The sequence below is a fragment of the Halyomorpha halys genome, unplaced genomic scaffold, assembly GCF_000696795.3.
Source record: "Halyomorpha halys isolate HHAL.00 unplaced genomic scaffold, Hhal_1.1 Scaffold594.1, whole genome shotgun sequence".
NCBI classification, from domain to species: domain Eukaryota; kingdom Metazoa; phylum Arthropoda; class Insecta; order Hemiptera; family Pentatomidae; genus Halyomorpha; species Halyomorpha halys.
The window spans coordinates 277,118-295,854 of record NW_027114174.1 but is presented as its reverse complement, the minus strand read 5'-3'; the positions used below and the strand labels follow the sequence as shown (position 1 = coordinate 295,854).

The 18,737-nt window shown below is 31.6% G+C and overlaps 1 protein-coding gene across 4 annotated transcripts in view; it reads right to left on the bottom strand.

Annotated features, from left to right (window-relative positions):
- LOC106684598 (zinc finger protein Xfin) overlaps positions 1–14,618 on the bottom strand; it is an 81,657-nt gene extending 67,039 nt beyond the window's left edge. For 2 of the 4 annotated variants that reach the window (XM_067051413.1, XM_014426768.2), the window contains exon 1: positions 14,503–14,618. The gene's annotated coding sequence lies outside the window, so the exon portion shown is untranslated. Of the gene's footprint in view, positions 1–12,019; positions 12,129–14,502 lie in introns of those variants that run through there. The other 2 variants (XM_014426772.3, XM_014426769.3) reach the window with 2 other exon arrangements.
- Positions 14,619–18,737: the final 4,119 nt, after the last annotated feature.

Below are 18,737 nucleotides of genomic sequence, written 5' to 3'. Positions count from 1 at the left end.
GAACCATTGTGAGAATCCAATACAGATGCCACTAGCAGAAGAATAGAACATACCTACAAATTATGTTTTGTGTCCGTGGTTCAGCAAGTAATTCTCAGATGCAATTCTTTCCCGCTCCCATCTCTAGAAACATTAATATCTATAAAATAACTGAAAAACATTTGAATGAATTTAGAGACTAAAAATAGAAGGTGAAGCAATGAATTCTCAACACAGGATTTTTAATTCTTTTAAAAACCGAACCATCATCATTAATTATAAATTTTATCAACCCTGGGAAGGTTCCAGGTTGGGAAAATCCTCTTCGGACAAACCATATCTTCAAGTTATAAAGACTAAGTTACTAGACACATTCCAAAGTCAATGCGGATCTCAGAGAAGGTCGGTAACAGAGAAAAATGCCAAAACATATTAATTATAATAGATAGTCAATTCAAACCTAAACGCCCAATTAATGTATTTTTTCTTTTAGTGTTGTGGCGGATATTATGATTAAGGTAAAAAGGAATGAGTCATCTTAGAATTTAATGGTAGATTGATTGATAAGATAATTTAGTGTGAGCAACAGAAAGGCCTCATATACTTATTTACATCCTCAATACTATTAAATGAACTAAATTATTATTATTATTATTATAAATTAAATGAAAAATTCTGAATAAAAGTTGAATACACATTCGAGTTCACTCGTTAGTTTAATTATTTTTGTTTTAATGATTTAAATTATGTAATTTCAAACATAAATTTAAATTATTAATTTAATGTATTAATCCAATTGGAAGATTGCGCCGTATTTCTAAAATATTGCTACAATTAATTTATCTCTTGTTCAGTTTATATTAATTGTTTTAATAGTCCGAGCAGAAAAACACTCACTTTCTAAATCCACTAACAATCAAACAATGATAAGAGATTAATATAAGTAGATACCTAAATGAACTGCTTTTATTAAAATTATTGAATTAATCTTTTGGACTAAATATTTAGGTTTTAAAAAACAATACATCAAAACGTGTCGATAATTGTAATTAATGATTATCTAAATCAATAATTCAGATCGATCGCTCATCGATTTCTTTATGATATATTTTTTTAAATCCGATATTATCACTTTAACTTCTGGATAATATCCACTCACAAATTTAATATCCAAAATAACACTTCATAAGCACGTGGATAAGGTACATATCAAAGAATTAAAATACAGGAATAATTGAAATCAACATTAAAATTTTTATTTTTGGATTCTACTACATAACGCACGCAACCCGCAAGGGGTAGGACCAGGTATAAGGCAACAGTTTAGAACAGCCGCATGACGCTCCTGTCTACGCCTACGTCATCAAGGGATTCCCTTATCCCTTAGACGCAGCTAAAGAAGTTTTACTTAACAAAACTGTCTAAGAAATAAATATTATTTTGTTAACTATCCTACAGGTCTAATGGAAAGACCAGATGATGATCAATAGCAAAGTACAAGGATTAATTAAATTCAAAAATAGTGCAATCATCAAGGGTTAACACAACACAGGGACGAAGCATTAAAGGGGGGAAGGTTAAGTCGTAATTGGGAGTTTTTTCCAGCTCACCACGATATATGTTATCCAGGGTCAACTATCTTCTCACCATATATTATCCAGGGTCAACTATCTTCTCACCATATATATTATCCAGGGTCAACTATCTTCTCACCATATATACTACCCACGGTCAACCATCTTCTCACCATATATATTATCCACGGTCTACTATCATCTCACCATATATACTACCCACGGTCAACCATCTTCTCACCATATATATTATCCACGGTCTACTATCATCTCACCATATATACTACCCATGGTCAACCATCTTCTCATCATATATACTACCCACGGTCAACCATCTTCTCACCATATATATTATCCACGGTTTATTTATCTTGTTCTTTGCTGAACGCACCCACCGACCATCTTCTCCAATCAGTAATCTACGGTCAACTATCTGCACCTTAAAATTATATATAACACATACGCAACAGAAAAAACCAAAGTAATCACGTTAAGTTCTTTAGTCATGTTGGGTTGAAATATTTTATCCTTATTTTTCGGCCTTCAACAACGAATATTCCAGATTTAGATAGAATTAGGCTAAATCGTCGCCAAGATTACAGGCATTCATTCACAAAGATCTTCCATGTGCCAAAGCACTGAGGCCAAAGTGTAATAGGTTTCTGACTAAAAGTGATGACGTCACTTTCTACACAGATTTTACAAGCTAAACAGTATTTATAAAGTTTCTATTTTTTATTTCAAAATTAAGAAACACCATTTTTGATTGCATTCCACTCTTTAATGTCTATTTTGTGAGCCACACAGATCTGGTCAAAAATTTAACTGAAAATTTCATCTTTTTTGAAATATAATAAATATATAAGAAGATGGTCAGGGTTGCGGTCAAAAGTATCTCTATCCACCAAAATCTACCCCAAAAGTGGGTACATAATATATCTTCCACGACTATACCTACCAACGTTGTTAACATTCTTAGCCTTGGCCCCAATTTTGCCACCCCCATTTGTAACTCTGCCAAACTCATCCCTCAACTTATTACTGATCTATAATAAAGAATACTTCCATTCTTACAATCGAATTACTGGTACAAACAAGTTAATTTGAAAAATAGTTCTGAAATAATTAGAATCAGAACTATCTAACCGGAGCCTTAGAATTAATGTATCAAAGCTATGTTACCCCATCATTGTTTAAAATCCATTTGTCGAGGTTCAAAAAAATAAACTTATCGTATTTATGAAAATCACCAATACCATTATGATTTTTTTTATTTCATGCAGTTTACTAATAATTATTTAAAATTCGTCAAATAGAGTGAACAAAAATATCTAACCTTAAAGTGTATATGAGTATTTTGTTCTGTTTACAGTCAGGCATAATAAATTGGTTAGTAAATATTATTTCTTTGAAACTATGTTAAAATTAAAGTAGATTAATAAAGATAAAAAGTAGGTTGCTATGTTTGTTCATGGATCGGCCCGCATCAACAGTTAACACCACCCCTTTCTTGACGTCACATTTTATTTAAATTAAATAAATAGAATTACAAGGGAATCCAATCTATTTATTTTTTGAAAATGAAGAATTTTAAGGCAACTAATAGTAAAACGTTTAAATAATAAAATATTACTTGTTAATTAATTAATATTATTTTCTACCAATTTGAACTAATAAATAAAAAGTGTAACATGAAGATAAAAGAGATGGGAAAAAATATGCAGTGTGAACATATTTATTTGTCATGTATTTCTATTTAAATTGATTGACCAGCAGTTCAGGTAAAATTTAAAAAAACATTGTTTGATATTATGAATATGATGCTACTACTTCTTCAAAATTAAATATATGCAACTTTGAGGTAAACAAATGTAATTTTGTTTATTTCATTATTGGGTTGTTCTTAATTTAATTATGTGTTGCCAGATTGAATAAAGAAATACTTAAACTATTGTTTAAGTGTATGATGTAGCATAATATGTTAGGTTCGGGAAGGATTGGCATCATAACTGCCATGACACCATGGGAGGAGAAGATGGAGCAGAGGCTGAAAGTAGAGTATTGATTGTCGGCTCTTCGGCTGGGTCACAGCTCTGTGGTGGCCCAGCGGCGGTGGGCCATTGCTTCCAGCTACTACAGTGCCAAATACCCAACAGGAGGATATAGAAATGATAAGTATGTATTCGCTACGTTTCACAGTCCACATCTTGACTCAATTCTTTTAAAGACAGCTAAATAGTTGAAAGATTCTTTTGCTTTTTCATACTCTAGACTGTATATGGCAGGCAATTTTAAGTACATTTTAGTTCAAAGAAATCTGATAAAACACTATTTGAAATCTTCTTATTATGTTCGTAAATACATGAAATAAATTAATCATTAAGTCAATTAAGTTGGACGGATCCACTTTTATACAAACGCCGATTTAGTTAATGCAAACTAAATCTAAGTAATAGATCCCCTTAAGGCTGTCTTTAAAAGGTCCAACTTGTACGCCAGTATGAAGGCCATCACCGTAGCAAGATGGGAACATAGACATATTGAAGAGGAGGAACCTTGGACCTTTAACAGAGGTGGGGATGCAGTTCTTGCCTGCAGTCCCCTCTACATCCAAGGTCCTCGGGCATCTTTCTGCTGAGGCCACCTGGCGGCTCCTATACCTGCCAGGGGCCTTGGTCAGGTAAAGGAGGCCCAGTCTTCAACCGCCTTAAAAAAGCGAGCCTACAGTCCATATTTCAAAAAATGTTTTCAATTGCCAAATGAAAGTGAGAACTTGTCCCTCTATTTAAACGCACGAAGCCCTGTAACGGTGTTTTTGTGATTGCTGAGACAGCAATGAATTAAGAGAGTCAACAAACCCACAAGATTTCTGACTAATACAACGTTACAGTTTAACAAAGCAATTACAACTATTAAATACATTAACAATAATGTATCATGGTATCATTAATTTTTATTGTTAATTATATATATTTTTACATGATAAGGACCCTCCTATATAATAAATACATATCAGTTCCTCATGACACGAGGGAAGGATCTCAGCAGTGGCTGCGGGCAGTGCCTCTTAGTCACCAATTAGTCAGCCAATTTTGACGTCAGCCTCCTTCGTTTAATAGTACGTAGCGTTGCGGCTAATGTTTCAGCATTAAATGAAATGTATCAAGTGGCCACTGGAGAAATGAAATGTATAAAGTGAACACTGGGGAAATGAAATGTGTTATTTAATCTTCATTTAATAGGATAAAAATATTTAAAGAAAACCATGTGATTCTGAAATATTCCAGATCATAGTAAAATAATGTACAAGAATCGGTTGTAATTATTTTTTAATGATAATTGGCAAAAATTAATAGTGAGGTTGTAAATATGAGTAATAACATGTAATAAAAATATTCGATACTCATCCTTTTTACGAATTATGAATATTTCACAAGGATGTTAATAGTTTGAAGTGATCAGTAACTATTGTTGCATAAAACAAGTCAAATTCAAGATTAATTATAAATAACTTGAAATATATAAGTAATAATGTGGAATTAATTATTAATTCTCGCTATAAAAAGGATCTTTTAAAAGAGTCAGAGGTGAGAGAATTACTTTAGAGTCTAAGAAATCTGCAGCAATGTGAAATAATTGGAAACTAAAACGAAATATGCTTACACAATATTATAAAAATATGAATAAAGAATAAAACACGATTATGAATAAAAATTGATGTATGAAGAATAGATGATATCAAAATATTATTCTAGCTTGATAGCTTTATTATTATAAATATTTATTTAACGTTCATCGGACAATAAAGGTGTTGGAAATGTCACCATAGAGACACAGAGCAGTGTAGAGCAGTTCTCGACAGGCCAAGGACGCACCGTCCTCCTAGCCTCTTACGGAATTCAGCCTTCGGCTCTTTCCTCTTTATCGAAATATGGTTGAGGCAGCATATCGCTCCGGCTTATCCCCGTTGATAAGGCGACGGATCGGCTTTCCAATTTCAATCGAGGAATATGGTCAAAGAAATATGAATTATCGGTACAAATTATCGATACTAGCATAATTTCATGAAATAGAATGCGGTAAGAATATTACATTACAATTTTGGTTAGAACTAAAAAAAATAGTAGCTTATCTAAAGAAAATAAATTACATTTCAGAATGTTTAAAGTATTGGTTTGTGTGTAATTTGGAGATGTGAGTATATATATACATACATATTATATATTATGATATTGTATATATACATATATATATTGTGAATAACAGATTTATTTTTATATAACTGTGCCCGAACAAAATTTACTTTACTGTACTGACAAAATTATCAACATTAAACAATTACTGATACTTTTGTCAATACTGAACCGTTAATTTGGTTTTTGCCATTAGCAGATAGCAAAAAACCTTTTACTGGTAACATTGGTAGCAAGTGACAATTGGTCTTCTCACTCACTCAAAAATATGGATTATTGAGTTTGAATATCTAATTATAAATAACCAGTTCATCTTCAATGACAGCTCAATCTGTTTATCAAGTTTTTGAAGTATTTTACCATTTCTACTAATACCATTTATTAATAAAGAAAATCTAAATATGTAATCATAACGAAAATATTTTTTATTCGAAAGTGTTTTGTTACTGAAATACTTTAAAAACTGAAAGTGACTGAAATTATTGTAGACTATATGTTTTAGATTGCAGACTGTATGTTTCTAAAAATTCAGTTGCCTGCTTTAAGAAAAAATCTGATAAATTTGAAGTCGGTGAAAAGAATTGGATGTGTGAAACAATAACACCTTGCTTGCCAACACTTCATAATTTGTACTTAGGATTTCCCCACACTCCATTATATGAAGTATCACCCTTCACCGAGCTTCGACCAATCGTTTGTTTACATAATCTACGAAATAATTGAATTTCTAATTTCCTTCCATATGATGATACGAATTTGTGGAATCGAAATGAGAACTAGTAAGTACCTTTAACACAGACCTAGTGATGCATACTTATTGTCTGTAAGCAATGACCTTACTACTGCATCACAAACTCTGCAGTCGCATATAACATCCATTAAAGAATGGTGTTACAACTGGAGAATCAAAATAATTCCTAACAAAATCCATGAGATCCCATTTACTACTCTCCGTCGTAAACCTTCTCTCTCCTGCCCTACTGTATCTTTTTTTAACATCCCACTAACACCTGTCGAACAGATTCGCTACTTAGGACTCTATCTTGACAAGAGACTTACTTGGAATCTCCATAATAGACTGAAACAAGAAACTGCTTGTGAATTCCAATTACTAAAACACCTACTTTACGAACGCTCTACACTAACCATTAACTACAAACAAAACTCGTATACACTATGATCAGATACTCAGACCAATTAGGACATACAGAATTGATCTTTGGGGCTCCACCAAATCATCAAATTGCTCCGGTATACAATCCTTATAATCCAAAATCCTCCGTAAAATCCTTGATGCAATTTAGTTCGTCAGAAATAAGCACAACCATAATGACCTCAATATTCCATTGGTTACAGATTTGGCCCGAAATAGATATACCTCCTTTCATTCCAAAAACCCTTACCCACCCAAACCCATTAGCTCTTAATCTCTCATCCTTAACAAATTCTGATAATCCTCCGAGGTGTATGAAATGAAAATGGCCATGGGATCTTCAAATTAAAACAATGATTGAAGTGGTTGTTGGTGAGTTCCCATTGGGTGGTTCCTTCCCAAGTTTATCATGTGTTCTAAAAAATTTATCAAATTTATTTATATTTATTTTATTGTTATCCATCCATAAAAAAATAAATTTGATAAATATTTTAGAACACAATAAATTATGTATGTATATATATGTTAATTATCTATTTAATAAAGGAGGTAAGAAAAATTTTTTATATGTGCCATTTCAGTTTTATATTTGTACATTTTAATGCAAATGCCACGTTACATACATACATATATACATACCAAATTATAATCAAAGTCTCTCTTATTTGAATGTTTTCCTCCCTACCTCCGTATTACTTGAACCCTCGTTATTTGGAACTTTGGAACCGAACCCTTGAGTTTCAAATTCTGTAGAGTCAACTATACTGACAATTAGATCAAGAAAACAGAAAAATCAATGATTTTTAACAGAAATGAAATATTTTTAAACTACATATTTAGAATTAGAAATGGTTTGGACAACCTCTTTTGCAAGAAATTAAGGGGGTTGAAGTCTAGGATATTGTATAAATGTTACAAGAGACAACTCCCTGGTTTCCCACAGGATGAAAACTGTAGAATGATTATTTACTCAGCAATAGATAAACGAAATCATTCCTTTGAAGAACAAATGATCAATAAAATCAAAATCATTGTAATATCAAACGAATGTTCTATATTATCATGTAAACACCTCTAGGGAGCGTGATAAAAGAAGAATAAGTCAGAAAACGACCGAAATAGTTCAAGCAATAAAGAGGCTGTAAAACATTTTTAAATCGACATGGTTCTTCCACTAAAATATTTGCCTTCCAGGGTAACTAAAGCGGATTATATAGCGAGTACGGTAAAATATTAGTCAAAATATAAGTCTGAATTTCAGAACGTTCTTCACTGTGGGATGGAAATACATTACCAATTTCGGTCACTTACTACTTAGTAATACTTTTAATGCTCTCACTGGATGTAATAGGCCTTGGAATTTATTTACTAATTTGAACTTTTCTTGGTATAATAAGGTAAAGTTCTAGAATAAATAAAATGAAGTATATAACTCAATAAAATTAAAAAAAGAATAATATGTAACATAATGAGGTGGTAATATTTTTTTAATATTTCTTCCTTCCTCCATCCCTCCCCATTCTCCATATCTTTTCACCCTTGTTCCTTGTTATTCACTTTTCCTGACATTCTATATTTATTTTAGCTTATTATTTTTACTCATCTATATTACTTACATATCTTATTATGTCAAATCTGTTACTCATCATTTACATTTTCTTCCGAACCATTCATTATATTTATTTCGTGATTTACTTGAACAAGTTCTGTTTTATAACCTTTTTATCATTTATTTTGTATAATTCTTACCTCTATATTATTATATTTCATCTTTTATCATTATCAATCAACTACTTTCTACTTAATTTATTGTTATGTACATACTTCCATGTTTGTTTATTATTCTTTTATTTTTGTGTTCCTCTGGTTATTTTGTTTTTTCGGCCCTGATGAAGGTTCTGAAATTCAATTGTGTCGAAACGTCGGCAAAAACAAATAAGTTCAGTTTGTTCGCGTATTTTTGCTTACAGCACTCCCGACCATATCTCCTCATAACATATAACATGATCTTACTGAATTTCTTCTTAAGTCGTCAAAATTTAATTTTTATAACCTTTCTACTGTTGGATATCGTATAGAACATTGCATAAATAAATTTAAGATGATTTTACATGTCAAACATTTCTATCTACTTTTGATGGACTAATGCTTATACTGCGAGTAATACAGAAAATTATTTTTCGGCTGACAGGAGTTGGCTGAGCCAATGAAGTATCTATATCTGACAAGCAAGAAGGCAGTGAACCCTAAGGGAAGAGTTTAGTCAGCTCTTTTCTCTTTCGCTTACAGTGCCAGAAGCAGAACAGACGTCTTTAGTGCAAAACCTTGATTTCTCGCTTTCAGCTGAGCCAGGAGTAGCTTCTTTGGTATGATGGTTACTATAAAGTAGAATTATATTTCAACATCTCATCAAAACTAAATGCAACTGTCTCACAAAATAAATGAATAAAAATCTGGTGCGGTGCGCATCACAACTTTCACTTATCTCTCCCCCCTTAAAATTGAAATAAATCCTCGCTCGTTTCCGAACAGATATCTCTATAATATTCACGGAGGCAATACATTCTCAGACTAATTTTTCCGAATGAGCCTGATAGTTGACAACTTGATCAACTCTAATTTCAACAGTTTTCAGAAAAGTACTTTTCATATTATTTCTTGTTGAATTTTTTTACATTTTTCTTTTGGAAAAGTATGGCAGAAATATAAAAATAACAGTTTACTAATATTTACATAGCATTCTTAACCAATTATTCAATGCTAATTTCTTATAGAATCAATATTTAAAATACTAAAAATGATTTTATGACTGCAGAAACAGAAAACAGGCAGCGCTTGATCCGCCCGTCATATCAGACCTATTATCTACCCATTTTTTGTCATTATCTATTACCTTCTATGACTTTCTATGATAAACATTATTTTTTTCCTAAAATCTTTAGCTTTCCAACGGTATATAATAAGTCAAGATCACTATTCTTATTTCTGAAAATGTGTTTTCAACCTGTAAAAAATATTCTTCCTCTTATCTCACTTATATCTTAACTCCTTTTATAATTTATATTTATCCATTTTTCATTAATAACAAAAATATGAAATGGTTAATTATTATAAACAAACAAAAATAAAAGTATTTTAGAGGTAAATGTTTTAAAAATTTGTCACTAAGCCCTGTCAGACTATTTCAAGGAAGAAAAGACCTAGCTCATATCAAAGACCATTTAATTCTTCATCGATATACCACGTTTAATCACAATCGCTAAAGCCGTTTTCGAAAAAAACAAAAAAAAAGAAATTTTTTTATATAAAGTGGCACTTTTATTTAAATTCGATTATATCCAAAAAAGTTGCTATCACATCCCAGCTATATATCCGTCCCTTAATACATAATTTCAGTTTCGTACAAGTTTTCGTCTATGAACTAGCCTATATATACAGCGTACTCTATGCACAATATATAAGTAAGTCAAAGTAAAAATTAGTAATTCAAAGCATTTTCAGGGATTGAAACAATAAATCTCGTCTTGGCCCGCTGTAACCCCGCAAAGAAACTATATTATTTAAATGTCCTTAAAATATTAGTTATAAATTTATCAATTCCATAATTAGAATATATTCTTTGTGTTTGAAAGTATCTATAATTTATCCTGAGTAAAAAAAAATAGTGGTTTTAAGTTTAAGCTAATTAATAAATTTAGATTAAAAAAAAACTGTTGATGGCCACTACTTTGTAACTTAGCTAAAGTTCAATTTTAAAAAAGACTCAAGATTTGTCCTCCCGTAAATGATATAACAGAGTTTGCATTTAATGTAATTGAACCATCAATTAAGAAGACTTGTCACAAATCGATTGTTCCATTTACCAAAGGGGAGTAGGAGAGTTGGCCAAGCTTGGAGGTTGGCACAACTAGTTTATAAAAACATCTGGTCCCCAGCCATCGACTTCCCCTCTCTATATCTGGTCCAGCCTTTTGGCTCCTCTTTGCTCTGCCTTGGCCCCTCCTGCTATCTGCCCCATCTTTACATATTCCCTTCGTTAGAATGTGAAGGAGCCATAATGCCACTTAGAAAGGATAAATAAAATGATAAACCAATGACATTTATTGCTTTAAAAAAATCTTCAACAAACAGTACAAGAATTTGAAAGTTTGGATTTTTTTAATTTACTGGAATGCTCCAAACAGATATTTAACTTGTAATAACTAACAATACTCTGGATTAGCACAGGTATAACCACATTTACACACCTCCCAACTGCGTGAACTGCACACAGCAAACGTTATTGAGGCTTATATCAATTGAGGGAGATAAAGGAATAAATCAAAAAAATTTAGTGCGGTACACCCATGAGACGAAATTCATTTACAACTTAGCATACTACTCACATCGGGTTACTTAAAGTTATGAGATTACAATATTTTCCCTAACTCAATTGCAATATAACCTCCGTAAATAGATTTTTAACTACTTGGATCCTGTAACAACCCATGCATATATCTATCTTAAATATGTAATTTCAATTTCTTAAATATCTTTTTTGAGTTAGATTGACCCCATAAATAAACACAAAGACCATTTTAAGAAACTTGGATTCAAAATTATGCATAATATAAGTACTACTTCTTACTACATATTTCTTACATAAGTGAGTGAAAGTACAATCCTCTGTAAACAAAACTAGAGCTTCCATTTCATGAAAAAAACCGTAAATTATATCTTCTTAATTTATTAATTAGTTAAGAAACTAATTACAACGATCTATACCCGTAATTATAACCCCTCACTTAATTTGTATGTATAATAAATTTTTTTAATGATTAAAATGAATTCCGCAAACATAATATCAATATAAAAGGAAATTAATCCAGCCAAGATTAAATGAAATCCTGTTAATGAATGGAAGTTGGGACGGAAATTAAGTTTTATATTTTTTGTTTAAGCAACAATTAAACACACATTTAATTCAATAAACTGGGTTAAAATCAGAAGAAAAACTAAAGAAAATTTAACAGATATAATAATGAAAAAAAAAACACATATTTTTTAGTTATGTGCCTTAAACAGCAAATGATTAACTAAACTAGATATTTAAGAATACAAGAATATATACTGAATTTTACCAGAACAGTTTTTCTTCGATAGAAGCAGAACGCTACCAAAGGGAGAGGGAAGGCCACGCTGATAACAGTTGCTTGAAGATAAGGGAACCGACAACTCCCTGGGAATCCACTTTACAAGAGTCACCATTTCTGTAATGCCTTGTTTGAATGAGGTATTTCTGCGAAAGATATCAGCAACATACATCTCAAAATGCACTTCAGGTAGGTTGTAGCATGTTGCTGATCCAATCGCAATAACGCTATTATTATCATGGTCCTTCTTACTTGCGTTGTATACATTAAACTAAACGGAAGGAACGTTATGTAGACATGTTAAAGGTCAACAAGAAATACGCTGAAACAAATAACTAACCTCAAGACAATTATAAAAAAAAAAAAAAAAAAATAGGAAATTTTTAATGATAAAAATCCATTGTATACACGTTCAATTTACCAGTAAGTGCTAATCTTAATTTTTATTCAAATAATCTTTAAAACATTTCTCACATTTTCAACACCAGTCTAAGATGTACAACATTTAACTGGTATATAGATTGAAAGTGACAAAAATAAGTATTAATTATCCTATGATCAATATTAATGGAAATAAAATAAAATTACGTTTCCACCTATGGATGTTTTGTTTCTACAAGATTTTATGACTCCTGACAACCAGGTTGTCTCTGAAGGGAAAACACAATAAAATAAATATTACTTCCAATAATGAAAGAATACAAATGCTGGATGTGAAGGATATATTTTAAATATAGCACCTATGAGGAGCATTGAGTAAAAATCAGTAATTAAAATAGTTTTATATCCAGTAAGTACCTTTTCTATGCTTTGGAAAACAAAACAAGATGAGATATCAATACGTCAACATGATTTAAAGAATTAAGGGGTGGGGAATAAAACCAATGTAGGTGATAACGATGATGTGGACACGACTTCTCAGTATTATTATTATTAACAATTTATGAATTAAAAATCAGAAGGAAATATTTAAAACTGGATGTCTTATGTTGAAATAGGTATTGACGAACTGATTTAAACTATCTTTAACGGTTTATAGAAAATGTTAAGACTTAGGCGTATGAATAAAACTTCAAAAAGGTCAAACTATGCTGTATTATTGAATTAAGGTATCTAAGGAAATAAAATGTGAGTGAATAAAATGAATAAGTATAACTGCGGCAACTATCTTATGATAACAAATGAATATACCAATATAGCTAATACTGCGCAATCACGTAGGCACATATATTGTTTAATAATATCTACTATGACAATAAATTAATCTTATAAACAGTTAATTTTTTTTTAATCTTAACACTCTAAGAAATGAAAAGAAATAATTCATGGAATTGAAATCAATATTAAAAATAATGTTTCCTCAAGATTCTCGTTTTATATAATCTAATAAAATCATTTAAGTGATGTGGAAAAATTTAAGAAAATTATCAAAATATAATACATTAGATCTTCACAAATTCAGAAGTTGAAAGCAAGCTGGACGGAAGAGCCGGCAGGGGAGGTTGCAAAGGTTATAGCGGAAAGAAGGTTAGGCAGTCTTTGGCTGTCTGTCTGAACGCACGTTTATTCTGGTGTCCTCTTCACTTCTTGGGCTGATTGTTTTCCTTCAAGAATTTATACACAATTGGGGTGATTTCCGATTTTTACAAATTTAGTAAACTCATGGAAACAGAAAACAAATTTAAAATAACGACAAATTTAATCAACATTAATTGGTAGCCGATAAGATGATGTAGGAATATAATATGAAGGATTGGTAATGAACCGAATACATTGCTCTCAAAATAAGGTTCTTTATCTGTGTCACTCCTCTTTGAATAAAACATTTTCCTTTGTATGCACTACGAGCTCTTTAATTTTTCTCACATGGTTGATGGAGTATATATACCTCTCTATGTCTTTATATTTATATTATCACTATTAATGATGTTTTTTAGATTAATAATGAATATGTGAAATAGTAAATGACTAGTTTGGTTTACAAATGAAATTTGTAATGATCTAATCTTATTCTTCCAATTGTCTCTGGATCGCTACTTTTAAAGAATTGAATAAAATGATATTAAGAGTAAATATATTAGAGATAACTTATCACAAAGGATGCGGTATATAAGAATTATCATATGGATTAACAAAGACTGGGCGGAAATGTTGTTGACATTGATAACATGGTTTTTTGCAATTTTATATTGCAACAGCAGTGGCGTTAAAAGGCGTGAAGAAGGGCTCGGGACAAAACCGAAGGGTCGGTAAGAGAATGGCAACCTATCTAGGCCATGCCCAGGGCTCGACTATTTCGAGCGCTGATGGCGGCCATGTTGCCGAAGAGTGCTATCTCTGTAGCTGAGCTAATTATGTAAGAGGAGGGCCGTTCCTCCGGACATTGGCAGGGGCGGTAGAGAAGAAAGGACAACCGTGACCTGAAATATAATTTAAAGAGCGAGCTGCTACTACTGGTACTACTTGATTACCTGGACACCCTCTGGAGCGAGGTTCCCCACTGCGGCGGTCACACTTGCTGAACTCTACCACTGAACAGCCCAACCTCCTGAGCGCTACTGGCTCTGTCCGTCCCCCGCCACTTCTGTCTCCTCCTCCACCTCATAGGCCGCTCCTCGTCTCTAAATATATCTTCGTCTTATCTTCTCTTCTTCAGGCGTCCTCTGGGCCAGCTCTACTTGCAATCCCTCTTTCTAAAATGCCTTTTCGCCATAGCCTGCATGATAAATCCTCAATCTCTTTTGAATGTCTTATTACCTTTCAACACTTCGACCATTGCCCTGATTAGCTCCTCCGGATGCTACGGTAGGATACGGTCATACGTAGCATACGGTCTTTATTAAAACTATTTCCACTGTAGTTAAAAATGTTAATCGTTAATATTAATTATTAAATATTGACTTCTCTCACGTGTACCTCTTTTGTGCAACATCAAGAAAGATAACAATGGTTTGTTTAAATAACGATTGCATTAGCTACAGATACATAGTAAATATACACAAGAAATCCCGATTACTCAGAATAAACATAACATGCACGGATACAATTGCTAGTACAAGAAATTAGTACAGTAAAATGTATTAAGGACTGGAAGAACACATAAAAAGTTAAAAAATACTTTAAACATAACTACAGCTGTGTTATGTTACAACTATCTTATGAAATCTAGTCATTGTAACTATTTCAAGAACTTGAATGTGAGTAAGAACTTCAATGTAACAGTGGATAAAACACTTAGGGAAAAATAAAAACGTTATTTTATAATGATAAAGTCGTTTTTACATTTATATATTATTCAAAGTAGATTCTGCTTGTGTTAATTTGACTTTTGTACAATTCTCTTGTTTCGTTTATACATTGATAAGATTTTCGATAGCAACTGGCATGACCCACAAAAACATGAGCAAGGTTGAATGATTGATTTTTTTTTTTTAAAAAGACACTCCATCATTTTTTTCATCAACTCCTGAAAGAAGAAATAATGTATTGCTGTATCTTCCCAAGTGTGGTATGCCTCTAAGGAGAGGTGTTGGAGCTTGATGGGAATATGTTCTTCTCTAGGCTTACAGCTTAGAATTATTTATTTGATATGATAATGGCTTAGGTTATATAAATTAAAAAATAACAAATTCAAGTTATGTAAATATTTAAATATACTTGCGTAAAAAAAGTACATACAACAAATTAATATAGTTTCTTCAATTTTCAAAAAGTGTCAGTTCAAATGGTTAAGTTTATCTCTTGGTTACAAAAAGTTAGATGTACGTGTTCGTTACTGGGTTGTCTGTATCCACTGGAGACAACTGTCTGTTAAGAGAGGTTTCACTGTATATGCATTTGTTTTATATACTAGGGTTATTCAGTGTTTTGAAAATTATAGAAATGACAAATTGATGTCTACAGTTTGGGTAACACTTGAGAATTGAGTTTTATACCCTTAATATTCAAATTATAGTATTTATTACTTTCTAAACTAAAATAATAAAAAATTATTAAAATAAAAAGTTTTAAAAAATAAATAAACTCCACTCTAACGCTAAAAGCGGAATTCATATAAGCTAAAATTGGATGGTGATTTTTTTTTTTTTTCCGAACCCTCTAAAACAGAAATAAAAGTGAATTAGTAAGTGCATTACTGTGAAAAAGAAAAGTAATTCGTGTTGTGTTTTACCTTTTACTACCTTTGGTATTTCAAGGTTACCTGTTATGTTTAATATCATATATGAGCTATCCATTCAAAGGAGCTATTTTAAGTCCGGAGGTGAGGGGCCTCCTCGTGTTGTTGGATGGTGACTTTCCAAATGCATACAATTATAGTGCAATGAAACCATTTAACTGAGTACTAAATTGGTTTACATGCTGTGATCTTACTGTCATACGTTACCATGACACTTTCTTAGGTTTTACAACTGTTACTCATCTTTGTGAATGAAATGTAATAAAATTGTGATAAAATAGTGGTTAACTCTAAGTTATCTCTACGGACGGTATTAGTAGAGAGAAGCAGTGTCTTTTTATATAATGAACAAACAAAGAGTACAATTTTTCAACTTACTATTAGTTTTAGTAACTATGAAAGATTTATTAATCAAACTTGCTGGATATAAAACATTTTAACCGACTAATTTTGTCTAAATTTAAGGAAAATAACTGTCTACCAGACAATTTGATAAAATACCCACAACCACTTCTTTATGTATTTTCATTAAGCCCGTTAGTCACCAATCCTTTACAGAAGTTTTCTAATAAGGTTAGGACATTTCTAGTAATACTTGATATTTTCAGGAAGCGTTGAAAATGATTACTCAGGCCGTTCCCTGATAAGTGAACAAAATATTTCATGCTAAGGAAGGCAAAAATGGATTTAAACTTTTAAACGACTTACCTCCAATTGATGTTGGTCTCATTTTTTGATTAATTAAATTAAGTCATATTGCGCTTTTCCACCACTATGTCTTAAAAATGCCGATTACTGTTTAAAATTGCTAAAAAAAACCTTTTTACAGCTCTAAACAAGAACAATTTGAAGTTTGGTTAAAATTGGTTAACTTGTTTTTTAATGAAATACGGCTAAAACATCTAAATTTCTAGATTTTATCATTTTGTTCTGTCGATAGATTGATATGTAGTTTAAATAAAACCTTCTTAGGGCATAATAGAACAACGGAAAAAAGTTCCATTGAAATTAGTTGACTCATTTTCTCCTGACGATGAAACAAGTAAATCTGACTAGGTAATTATATTTCACTTGTGTTATTTTACATAGTGTAACAACAACCAATGTCCATGTTCTACGAAAAATTAAATTTAAAAACAAACTTAAAATTTTCAGAGAAGAGGGTGAATAAATGTTATTATATGAAATAAACAAAACAATAATTATAGGCTTCTGAGAGCATCATTTGTTTTATCCATAAAAGTTCAATTAGCAGATAACGTAACTTCATTAAAAACTTGTTTATGTCCCAAGCCACAGAGACACAAGTTTGTACAGGACAGGGAAAATAATTTTTTAAAAATTAAAATTGTTTTTAAAAATAAAAGTTAAAAAAGATATTGATGCGTGAGAAGGAGGATTTCTATGTTGATTTGTATTTAATATTAGGGCTTGTGTCCCTCATAGCGGAGTTTGTTTTTTCCGATCCCTCGAAAACAGAAAATAATTCATGAATTAGTAAATTGCATTACGTAAATTTAACATAAATTAAATTAATTATAAACTTTTTCTACCGATGGTAATGGAAGGTTCCAGTGAAATACTTGTCTGAGGTTTTCTATGTGAACTCCACTTAAATACATATATGGAGGCGAGGGGTTTCGGCGTGATGATTATAAAAAAATAAGAGAACAAATAATAATTAAAGAAGAAAGGTAATAAATGAATTACAAGAAAAAGGGTTGAAATTTTGGAAGGAAAAATATTATTATTTCTGTTACATTTAGAGTTCGTCAATTTGTTAACCGTGTAAATACCGTCACAGTGAATAATATAAAAAAATCTGTCCTGAAGACTCTGAAGGAAACCGATCCCCATTATTCCTACCCCAGGAGTGAAATTTATGTCATAAGCGGACCGCACTAATTTTTTTTATGTAGACGATAGAGTTTTTCAACTGTTCAGACACTTTTTCTTGATTTTGAGCACTTGTTTCTTGATTTTATGGGTACCTTAGGGCTGCGGTTCCCAAACCTTTTTCACCACGGCACCCTTTTTGAGATAAAACATATTTACGGCTCCTTTGTACATATTTGCTACTTTTACTTAATTATATTATAGCTTTTTTTGGAATGTTTGGAGAAAAAGTTATTTGCTTGCCATTGGCGTACGCTACGCTACCGCTGATTATAGTTTAAAAGAGTTTTTGCCAATATAAGTTATAAATTAAACTAAATAAAGAAAACTTGGCCATTATGGTACAGCTTGAGGGAGTAGTTAAAGCGACCACTCCCGTCGGCACATCTCTGGATCAGCAAATCACTCATTGAATGAATGTAGATCAGCTGAAATGGATCAACCCAATAGCTTTGTTCTTGATCACTCACTCTTTGAGTAGCTATCATTTAGGTAAAGATCGGCGTGGCATTTATTCTTATCTCCAGCCGATTGCGCAACGAACGTCATCTATTTTATAAAAAATTATTTTTTTTTTTTTTAATGAACCAGCTAGCTTATTACAATTCATATACAAATCGAAATTGTGACATG